At 37.7% G+C, this 12458-nt stretch overlaps 1 non-coding gene across 1 annotated transcript; it reads left to right on the forward strand.

Annotated features, from left to right (window-relative positions):
- The first annotated feature begins 10061 nt into the window (after window positions 1-10061).
- On the forward strand, window positions 10062-10134 carry TRNAW-CCA (transfer RNA tryptophan (anticodon CCA)). Its single transcript has one exon. It is a non-coding gene; the product is annotated as a tRNA-Trp (tRNA).
- Window positions 10135-12458: the final 2324 nt, after the last annotated feature.

Raw genomic sequence — 12458 nt, forward strand, 5'->3', positions numbered from 1 at the left:
TCTATTTATGTTTTCATGCCAGTACCATATTATTTTGATTACTATAGCTTTGTAGTATATTTTGAAATCAGGAAGTGTAATGCCTCCATCTTTGTTCTTCCCCCTCAGGATTGCTTTGGCTATTCAAGGTCTTTTGTGGCTCCACACAAATTTTAGATTTTTTTTCTACTTCTGTGAAAATTGCCAGTGGAATTTTGATAGGAGTTGCATTGAATCTATATATGGCTTTCATTAGTATGCATGCTTTAACAGTAATAATTCTTCCAGTGCATAAACTTGGGATATCTTTCCATTTTTTGTGTGTCTTCTGATTGATTGCATCAACGTCTAGTCATTTTCAGTGTACAGACCTTTACCTCCTAGGTTAAATTTATTCCTAAGTATTTTATTGTTTTTGATGCTACTATAAATAGGATTATTTTCTTTATTCCTTTTTCAGATAGGTCATTGTTAGTGTATAAACTGCAACTGATTTTTGTATGTTGATTTTTGTATCCTGCAAACTTTACTGAATTTGTTTATTCTAACAGTTTTTTGTCAGGTCTTTAGGATTTTCTATGTATAATGTCACATCAACTGCAAACAGAGAAAATTTTACTTCTTCCTTGCCAATTTGGATGCCTTTTATTTCTTTTTCATGCCTAATTGCTCTGTCTAGGACTTCCATTACTGTGTTGGATAGGAGTGGTGAGTGGACACCCTTGTCTTGTTCCTGACCTTAATGGGAAGGCTTTCAGCCTTTCACCATGGGGTATGATGTCAGCCATGGCTTTGTCATATATGGCCTTTGTTATGCTCAAGTATTCTCCTTCTATACCCAATTTGTTGAGAGTTTTATCATGAAAGGATGTTGAATTTTGTCAAATGTTTTTTCTACATCTACTGTGATGATCATATGACTTTTACTCTTCATTCTCTTAATATGATGTATCACGTTTATTGATTTGCATATGCTGAATCATCCTTGCATCTCAGGGATAAATTCCACTTGATAATGGTGTATGATCCTTTTAATGTGCTGTTGAATTCAGTTTGCTAGTATTTTGTTAAGAAGTTTGCATCTATATTCATGAGGGATACTGGCCTGTGGTTTTCTTTTCTGATGGTGTCCTTATCTGGCTTTGGTATCAGGGAAACATGGCCTCATAAAATGAGTTTGGGAATATTCCTTCCTCTTCAAATTTTGGTAGAGTTTTAGAAGAATTAGCGTTACCTCTTTTTTAAATGTTTGGTAGAATTCACCAGTAAAACATCTGCTCCTGGGCTTTTCTTTGGGGGGAGGTTTTTGATTATTGATTCAACCTGCTTACTTGTTATTGGTCTGCTCAAAATTTATATTTCTTCATGATACAGTCTTGAGAGGTTGTGTGTTTCTAGGAATTTATCCAATTCTTCTAGGTTATGCAATTTGTTGCATATAATAGTTCACACAATCCTTTGTATTTCTGTTGTATGAATTATAACATCTCCCCTTTTGTTTCTGATTCTATTAGTCTTCTCTCATCACGATCCCCGGGATCTTTCAGTTGTTCCCAGATACATTCCTCAGTGTGCCCTCCATGTTTTCCCATCATGATTGCAAGATGGCTATCGCAGCTCCAAGCCTCACATCATCACTAGTCAGCTTCCAAAGCAGGGAGGAAGGGAAGGAAGGGGAATTGTTCCTCACATGCCACCGTCTTATCAGTGAGGACTGTCTTTTGCAAAAGACTCGGCAGCATTTTCATCAGTCTTTCCCTCCACCATATGAGAGGCTGGGAAATAGGATATCTGGGCACTCTGGGTCTTTAACATGGAGGAATAGCAAAACCAGCAAAAAAGAAAGGGAAATCAAGGTCACTTGGTTATGCTCAAGTATTCTCCTTCTATACCCAACTTGTTGAGAGTTTTATCAGCCAATAGTGTCTGCCACATATGATGAGAAAGTAAAGAGCTAATAGAGAGATTAAATATATTATATATTAATATAATATAATAAATATATGTTAGAGAAAAGAGTGATTGTAGATCAATATCTCAGAGGAGAGAGGTTAGGATTCTATCCAGATTCTAGAGCACTGGTGAAGAAACAGCTCATCTTCTGAACCAAGGAGGAAAGAAAGAAATGAAGATGTATAAGTAAGTAGGGGTCAATGTAGGAAGCTGGGGGTATTTTCACTTGAGATGACCAAGTAGGAAAAGAGATAGGGAAATTAATTCCCCTTTGAAAAAGTCCTGCAAAACAATACTCTGAATGCAGCCCCAAACAAGTTCTATGCAACACAGACTCTTCTCTAGAATTCAGTTTCTCTGAGCAAGCCTCTGTCCACCCTGAGGGCAACTGCCAGGCATCCTTTCTCATCCCACTTCCAAACAGGTCACCTCTGTAAGACATACTCCTTCAGTAACTGAATTACAATTTTGGACATTTCTATGACCCACGTATAAACCTAGGAGAACACAAACACATTACAGCTCTTTTCAGAAAACCCACTTTTCATCTGCTATTTTTAAATGAGAAAGGAAGTAATATATAACTTTGATCTTATAAACTGTATGAGGTCAAAAATTATTCAGGGGAGTACAAGTAATTAATGCAGCTATTATCCTCTGAATTTTCCATTACAAAAGCCTATATTCATTTTTTCTGCCACCCAGAAAGCTTCTGATACACCTCTCCTTCCATTTGGTTGGTTGGGATCCATTAATGTTTGAAAAAGTTAATGTCAGTTTATGTACACCATAATTATGATATAAAACTGCAAAAATCTATTATGGAACATAATATAGCAAACTAGTCCTATATTTCAAATATTTATGAAGAATTACACGTTTAATATTACCTTCCCCTTCTAGAAATAGAATTTATCAACAGAATTTTTTTCTTTATATAGAAGTGTTGAATTATAAAAAACATTTAACATAAAAAACAAATGCTTCGAAATCATTCCCTGATGTTTCACATTTTTCCATAACTATATCATAATCATGGGCTAACCTATTTATTACCTATTACATACTTTCAAATGATGCTTTTGTTCTTAAGACAAAAATGATGCAACTAGAGATTTAAAGTGAAGTAGACTTTAGAACTATAACAAATACCATATGCTAAAGTGAAGTAGCTGAGATTATTGCTTAAACTGTAGACGCCTCGTGAGGAGAAAAAAGTCCAAGGGCCCATTTATTCTTGGACCCAGGGTAGGTCTCTCACTCTTTTAGAGCTGATTTCGGGAATTAAACATAGTAATGTAGACGTAAAGCTTCTTAGTTAATTCGTAGTCTGACTAATTGTTGTTCCATGGTATTATGAGTTCAGTGTTTTGATGAATAGGAATACAGCCAAATACTTTTCAGAAACTACTTGCTTACAGCTTTTAGAGCATTTATTGCAGGTGGGTCCCTGTGGACTAGTGAACAGAAGAAGATTTTTGACATTTATCAGTTGGAAGATGGTCAGTGCAAATTGACCTCATTAATCCTCATTCTATTAGTGTTAGTTGAAGCCTCATTTGTACTGAAAATTTTATGGCGATATCAATGACTTTAGAAAGAGGATGTGGGGCTTCCCTGGTGGCGTGGTGGTTGAGAATCTGCCTGCCAATGCAGGGCACATGGGTTCGAGCCCTGGTCTGGGAAAATCCCACATGCCGCGGAGCAACTAGGCCCGTGAGCCACAACTACTGAGCCTGCGCGTCTGGAGCCTGTGCTCCGCAACGAGAGAGGCCGCGACAGTGAGAGGCCCACGCACCGCTATGAAGAGTGGCCCCCGCTTGCCGCAACTAGAGAAAGCCCTCGCACAGAAACAAAGACCCAACACAGCCAAAAATAAATATAAATAAATTTTTTAAAAAAATTTTTTAAAAAAAGGAGGATGTGGTAGGAGGATATTTAATATTTACAAGTATAGAGTTGGGATAATATCCATTCCACTTTAAATAATTTAATTTGCGTCCACTAATAGACAACTATAACTATTATGCCTGTTTCATAGACAGAGAAATTAGAATAGAATTTGTGTATTATGATAATAACTAGATACACAGAATTCTCTAATTTTTGAGCTCAGTGTCATTTAATCATTTCAAAAGCTTATTATTCTCGGGTAGTAAGACTTTAAATTATTCAGAATTATTATCTTCATGGTTATATGAATATACAAGTAACACACTAAAAAGAAAATCAATTATAGGGCTATATATTTGAGGGTTTTTTCCTTTCCAATAGTGGCAACACATTTCCATGAAGTCATCCTTGAAGTCTTGATTTATCACAATTAAAGTGCCATTTCTGGGCTTAGTGATATAATCAGTTGCCACAAAACAGTTTTTCTCTATCTGGCAATAACTAGAGGCTTTGAGGTTGACCGTGAGGTCAGTTGGACTTTTTCACGTTATTGCAAGAACAGAGATATGCTCATGTATTTGTAAGAATGTGCAGAGCTATTTACAATAGCCAGGACATGGAAGCAACCTAAGTGTCCATCGACAGATGAATGGATAAAGAAGATGTGGCACATATATACAATGGAATATTACTCAGCCATAAAAAGAAACGAAATTGAGTTATTTGTAGTGAGGTGGATGGACCTAGATTCTGTCATACAGAGTGAAGTAAGTCAGAAAGAGAAAAACAAATACCGTATGCTAACACATATATATGGAATCCAAAAAAAAAAAAATGGTTCTGAAGAACTTAGGGGCAGGACAGGAATAAAGACACAGATGTAGAGAATGAACTTGAGGGCTTCCCTGGTGGCGCAGTGGTTGGGAGTCCGCCTGCCAATGCAGGGGACACGGGTTCGTGCCCCGGTCCGGGAGGATCCCACATGCCGCGGAGCGGCTGGGCCCGTGAGCCACAACTACTGAGCCTGCGCGTCTGGAGCCTGTGCTCCGCAACAGGAGAGGCCACGATAGTGAGAGGCCCGTGCACCGCAATGAAGAGTGGCCCCCACTCACCGCAGCTGGAGAGGGCCCTCGCACAGAGACGAAGACCCAACACAGCCAAAAAATAAATAAATAAATAAATTTATAAAATTAATTAATTAATTAAAAAAAAAAAAGAGAGAATGAACTTGAGGACACAGGGAAGGGGAAGGGTAAGCTGGGATGAAGTGAGAGAGTGGCATGGACATATATATACTACCAAATGTAAATTAGATAGCTAGTGGGAAGCAGCCGCATAGCACAGGCAGATCAGCTCGGTGCTTTGTGTCCACCTAGAGGGGTGGGATAGGGAGGGTGGGAGGGAGACGCAAGAGGGAGGGGATATGGGGATATGTTTATACGTATGGCTGATTCACTTTGTTATACAGCAGAAGCTAATGCACCATTGTAGAACAATTGTACTCTAATAAAGATGTTGAGAAAAAAAAAAAAAAAGAATGTGCAGGGAAAACAGGAAAAACAGATGCCATCTCAGAAACAGGCCTAAAGGGAACAGAAGCCTTTGGACTTCAAGAATTCAAGGCAAATTCGGAGCCTGGGACACCTTTCGGCTACTCCCCAGCAAGCCTGCAACACTCCCCAGTCTAGTGATCTGCCATGAATGCTGACCCAGCTCCTGCTAATGCTACTTCTGCTGTCTCCACTCCCCAAAACACCTCTCTACTATTTGTTCTATGTCATGGCATCTTCTGTCTCAGAGATTCGTACATTTTGTCCCCACTGCCAACTCTGTCTCTCTTTATGTCACACAATCAAACCCTAAGAGCATTGATCTGATACTTACAGTCACTTTCTCATATAAAATATTCATACCTGACAGAATACTTTTTTTGGATTTCTCACTTTGTTGATCCCAACTTTCATTCAATAAACCATGGAGTAGATAGACGACCAGCTTTCTCAGTGAGGATCTGGTTATCACAAATGCCCATAGTCGATAGAGACCTCTCCAAAAATACACTTTGGTAAATCATCTTCAGTCTGGCTTTATAGAGCAACTGAGTTACAATTTCAGGTTCAGTGACACATAATAATCTCAAAACAAAGTCATTTGTCTACCATCTTCTAAATAAAGAATTCAAACAAAATGCTGTTGAAGTCTCTCTGCTTCTATTCAGGTATAACCAAATTAGGTCAGCAAACACTAAAAAATATATTTAAAATCAATTAAAACATCCATCAATATCTCTTCTTCTCCTAGACAAAGTAATTAGTCTTTCATTGTGTTCCAACACTTTCTTTCTTTCCACTTTAGTAAGTTTTCTTTATAAGACTAACTGGTGCCTCAGTGGCTTGCCAGATTCAGGAGGAAAGGAGGAATCTCAAACCACAAATAACCATTTCAGTCGAGCAGTTCAAATATGACTGAGGCATGAGCTTCAGCATTGTTCAATCTAAAGCTATTTCTTGTTTTGTGTGTATTTTTTTGGGTTGGTTTTGAGGAGATAGAGGTTAACAAATTACTTTAATGTACTTTTTGAATGGGTAATACATGTACACTATATACCATTTAAAAAGTACAAAAGGCTATACATAACAAGTAAGTCTACAGCTATATTAATTGGGTATTGATGCAATAATGCTGTGTAACACACAACCCCAGAACTTAGTGACTTATATTAACAAGCACTGATTTCTCTCACTTAGAAGCCTACAAATTGGCAGGGACACCTCTACTTCAGACTGTGGGCTGTGTGGCCTTGGTTCTAGACTTTGGATCAAGTTTGGGGATAATCCACACGTGTCTTTCAGAGTCACAGGCTGAAAAGACAGTGGCTACCTGGGTCATGTTATTCTCATGACAATCACAGAAGCATATGACTAAGCCAGAACTGCCCATGCTTGTATCGTATCTGCTATATTCTATTGCCAAAGCAAGTCATGTTTCCAAGACCTAGTCACTAGGGCAGGAAATTATACTCTATCTTAAAGGGGAGAGGGCATGGGAGTGAATATTTGCTGAACAATAAACCAATCCCCTTTGTTCCCCAGGCACAGAGTTCCCCTCTGGATACAAGACTTGTTACTCATTGCTTGTGTATTCATCCAGAGAAATTCTATGCAAATATAAGTATACTCACAAATAAATACTTTAATGCCATGGTATCATTCTACACACACAGTTCTATACCTTGGCCCCTTCTCCCACTTGAAGATATATCTCAGGGAGTATTACATGTCAGTACACAGGGTTGCCTCATTTCACTTAATACAACTTTATACTGTTACATAAAATGGATACACAATAATTTATTTAATAAATGCTCTATTGCTGGACATTTAGTTGTTTCTGATGTTTTATCATTTTAATCAATGCTGCAATGCCTATCATGGTATATGTTTTTGCAAATATCTATAGAATATATTCCTAGAAGGGATATTACTAGTTCCAAAGTTCTTGCATTTTGTTTTGATAGCGCTTTCTAAATTTTCTTGAATAAAAATTACACAATTTAACTTACCATGAGCAATGTAAAGGGGTGCCTGATTACCTACACCCTTACCAACACAAATCAAACCATTTTATCTTTGCCAAGCTGATAACTTAGAAAAAGACCTCTTATAATTTGAATTTGTATTTCACTATGTCACTTCTTATGGGTGAAGGTGATACATTTTCATATGATAAAGAACCACGACTACTATATACGGCAGACCTCTCTGGTCTGTAGGGTCCTTTTCCATAACTTCTCCTACCCTACCCCACAGACTCTACTGTATAGTTGGTTTAGATAACTATATTTGTATTATATGATATCATTTCACAGGGTGGGCCCCAAACTCAAGGTGTGGGTTCCTGAGGTAGAAACTTTTGAGGACACACAACTAAGAGTAAGCCTCTAGTCTGCATTTTGCCTCTAAATTAAATCATAAGACAACGGAGAACAGACATTTTGTCTCTGACAACTATTAAAATACTCAGTACAATGTCCTACAGAGCTGAAAAATAATAATTCTTGACTCTCTGAAGCAGCATGAGTTATCTCAGCTGATAAAGACAACAACCAAGCAACTCCTTTTGACCAAAAGTCCAGAGCAACCTACAAATGCTATGAACAGCAAATGACAACCCCAGGAATCAGTCCTATCCAAGGGGTTCACATGGTCAGAATCATAACACCAAGGACAATGAGAGAAGCATAGCAGGGTTCAGCTTCCAAAAAACTTTGTGTTCCTGAGAGAAAGATTCTTCATAAATAAAAGTACTAAAATTAACTACGTACTGACTAGGCATATTTAGTTAATTGCACTGTGACCCTCCCAGGTAATATTTTTTCTTCAAGAAAATTTTATAGACACATTAACATTTTTATTCATAACGACTTGAAATTACCCGTTGAAACACTAAATAAGAGCTGAGATGATGAGCTTAAAAGACTCTGCTATGACTGAAGTCATAGTAGAAGCTACTGTAGTGGATAAAAAAAGTTAGACTATAACCCATTATGTTTAACCTTTAATGCAACAATTGTAAAATTTACTATGACTCACTAGTGGCTGATTAAGAGGTTTGGATGTCAGTGCCAGATAAGAAGTGTCTAATCTCTCCCAATATTAGAGCTACAGTATTCTAACCACTTTACAAATGGTTTCTGCAATTCACTGGGCACTCATTATTCAATGTACCAAAACCTTGCTAGAATATTCTCTTTAGGGGTAGCGTCATGCCTCTTTGCAGAGGAACAGTCTTTAAATGGGAGTCTTTGGTGACCATGGCAATTCAACCAGACTGTCTGGTTGAAAGACCTGCTTGTACTAAATAGGAGCCAAGAAAGACCTGCTTGTACTAAATTATTCTCTGTGAAAAATAACAGTATTATGTGATTCCAATGTGCTCATGGTGTTCCTCTTTCATTCTTATTCCAGGTAGGTTCTGCTATCATCCAAATTGTTAAATCTCTAGCAGACCTCCCTCAGAGACCTAGGGACCTTGCTTCTGAAATTCAAGGCCACTGCCTCTAAGTGTCACTGCTTTCCTCAAATAGTAAAGACTTAGCAGACCCAATGGGACCTCAGAGGCTTTTACTTTTTCTTTTTTCTAAGTAATTAAATCTTAAAATAAAATTCAATATTCAGGAATATTTTTGATAGATATACCAATTTAAAGAATGTGAATCACTAGTAAATGCTAGAGTATCTTTCAGTATGCTGTCTCTATTGTAAGTTGCTACTTGTTTTAACTTAGAATTAGGCCAATCTTCCCCTCATACCTGCAATTCATTAGAGACTTTTCTTGCTCCAACTCTCACGTCATCTGCTGGCCCAGATGCTTGAGAGGAAAGTTTCAGAACCTGGACCCAGCAAGGTGTCAAATGTCCAATTAAATTAGCAACAATTCTTATGCTGTCTCTCCTTGAGATAGTTCATGTTTAAGAGAACATACACTGTTGCATCCAAATGAAACGGACCCAAATCCTAAGGCAAGAAAATGTATTTATCCCAAACTTACTCTCTTACTCTCACCAAAATTCTAATTTCAATCATTAATTTGTTCAATCAAGAGAGTAGGGACATAAAAAGGTAATATGTCACTCAACATCTTCCACCAATTCATGTGCTAAATGAAGTTCCTTGAGTTATCCATCTCTATATGGTTTTATCGTTTGCTCCTGCAAGCATCCCTTTCCAAGGGCCAAGTACTATATTTAATCTATGGGTAGGAATTTTCTGACTGCTTTGTTTCTTTTGAAGCTATCAGAGATATCTGGCTCCTCTTTACCTCAACTGACTTTGTGCTTTCAGAAAGTGACCTTTTCCATTCAGCTCTTTTAAACAGCATCTCCCTTTAAATCACTCTGACATAGGAAACACAGTCTTTAAAATGTAGGCTTAAGTTACTTCTCACACTAATGAATTGAATGAGTTTGCTGCTATTGATATAGAAATTGATATTAATTTCTGATCCTAATTGATTTCACAAATTAATTAGCAAAGTAAATAAGATACTGGAAGGAAATCAATAGTTCTTATTTTATGATATTTACATATTACTCATGTAATACATATGAATTACATATTATACCCATATTTACAAACATAGGTGCTTTCGGTATGATCCTGCTTAGTATTATCGATTCACAGATATATCCTAACTCAGGCATCAACCACACTCTTAATTATCCTGGCACAGGGACTTCCCTGGTGGTCCAGTGGTTAAGACTCCACGCTCCCAATGCAGGGGGCCCAGGTTCAATCCCTGGTCAGGGAACTAGATCCCTTATGCCACAACTAAAGATTCCACATGCCTCAAAGAAGTTCTTGCATGCTGCAACTAAGACCTGGCACAGCCAAATTTAAAAAAAATTAATTATCCTGGCACAGCCATTTTAGGAAACTATAAATAATATCTTAAAAATAACTATAAATATAACTATTATAATAACTATAAACAGAGTAGCTTTGACTTCAATTCTGAAGATAATACCAGGTAGTAGGTATTTATATAACTTATGAAGAATGTAGACCGAGCAGAAAGTATGAAACAAAAATGTGGTTTTCTTATAGGCAGTGTTATAAGCCTAAATACATATAAAGAATTTAAAATATAATCATTAATCTTTACAAGAACCTTATGATATAAATAGTATTTGTATTTTACAGATAATGAAAATTAAGCTTAGTGAGGTAAGTGACTTTCCCAGCGTCACATAAACACTAAGTGGCTGGGCTAGATTGTGCAGTAATGACCCTCCCCCAAAGCATTTCTCCTTATATCAGGGATGCCCAGTTCATCTATTTTTCCTTTTGTTGCTTGTGCTCTTGATGTTGTATCTAAGGAACCATTGCCTAATCCAAGGACACAAAGATTTAGTCCTATCTTTCCGTCTAAGAGTTTTATAGTTTTAGCTCTTACATTTAGGTCTTTGATCCATTTGGAGTTAATTTTTGTATATGGTGTGAATTCAGGGTTCAACTTCATTCTTATGCATGTGGATATCCTCTATCAGTTACTTTTGGATGCACAACCAACCAAAACTTAGTGTTTTAAAACAATAAGTATTTACTGTTTCTCACAAGTCTATGGACCTGCTGGGCAGTTCTGGTCCAGACTGGCTCACCTGATCTCTGCAATCAGCTAGAGGCTCTGTTGAAACTGGAACTGGATGGTCTTCACTCATATGTCTGTGGGTTGTCAGGCTAGTTCAAGTAGTGAGGCTCAGCTGGGATGGCTCACTTCTGCAACATGTTTCTCTACATGGTTTCCATCTTCCAAGAGACTAGCCTCAGTTTCTTCATGTGGTTGACTTGGGGTTGCAAAGAGCAGTAGGAGAAGACAAGCTCCAATGAACAAGCACCTTTCAAACCTCTGCTGTGCCCTGTTAGCTTATACGCCATAGGAAACTGCAAGACACATGCCCAAGCCTCAGAGCCAGTGTTTATACGAACGTCTCTGCTACAACCCTGGGTACCACACAGTCATACCCCAAATTCTGGTGTTACCAGTGCTTATCTCCACAACTACCACTGTTATTCTTTAGCACCAGATACAAAATAATGTTTAGGAAAGCAGTTCCTCATATCAGTACCACCTGCTAGTGTCTTGTTCTCAGCTACATGTCTAGCACCTACTAGTGAGTGCCACAGTGTAGACACTAAATGAATATCTACTGAGTGAATGAAAGTACAGGAAAATTGAGGGAGCAAAATTGGGGTCCAGTTTTCATATACTGAGTGGCATAGTTTAAGCCTATGCTATGTACTTATACCAAGTGCACATTGTTCCTATTTACTTCATGAGTTAAAGTTTTAAAATAGATGCTGGATAATCCAGTCTATCACACATATTTCTGTAGCCTTCCCTTTTACGTTGGCAATATTTTCTCTAGTTTTATTATAATCACCTTTAGTGATAAGCTTTTCATCATTTACCTTGTGGCTACATCCTACCATATAATAAAATGTGATTTAGGAAACAATTTTGCCACACCATACAGTGAGGCTTCTTTTCTCTGTTACAGTCACTTCAAAGGTTCAGCTAACACTCTGGTGGCATTAAGCATCAATGTAAGGAAGGGAAATGTTAAGATCCTCGTTTCAGATTTTTTAAAATGTGCACTCTGGCTAGGAGAATTGGAGAATCAGAAAATTTGAAGGCACTTAAAACATTTGGTCCAATTTTCTGATTTCACCTCGTACTCTATTCTACCCACACCAAAAGGGGATGAGCCCAAGAAAAAAACAAGGTGGGACATGACCCTGTGTAGATAATCGCCTCTTTATCCCTGTTACTCTGAGATATGACAGTACATTGGATATTCAGGCAATTTACACTTAAAGGGTATACTGAGGATCAACCACAGTACAGTACAATGGCACATCCCTATAAATAAAAGGAAATAATTCGGGAAGGGCAAACTTCCCAGAATGCTGCAGCTATCAATGATAGGGTGGCTCAGCTGGACATTATCTAACATTATAAAGGAAAGTAGTCCAAAGCTTAGGTGAAGTCTTTGAACCTGATAATTCACAATTATAGCCAGCACCGAATTTTTGTAGCATTTTCATGTGCATCATCCCAAACTTGGATTATAA

Source organism: Eschrichtius robustus, chromosome X (genome assembly GCF_028021215.1).
Source record: "Eschrichtius robustus isolate mEscRob2 chromosome X, mEscRob2.pri, whole genome shotgun sequence".
In the NCBI taxonomy this organism is placed as follows: domain Eukaryota; kingdom Metazoa; phylum Chordata; class Mammalia; order Artiodactyla; family Eschrichtiidae; genus Eschrichtius; species Eschrichtius robustus.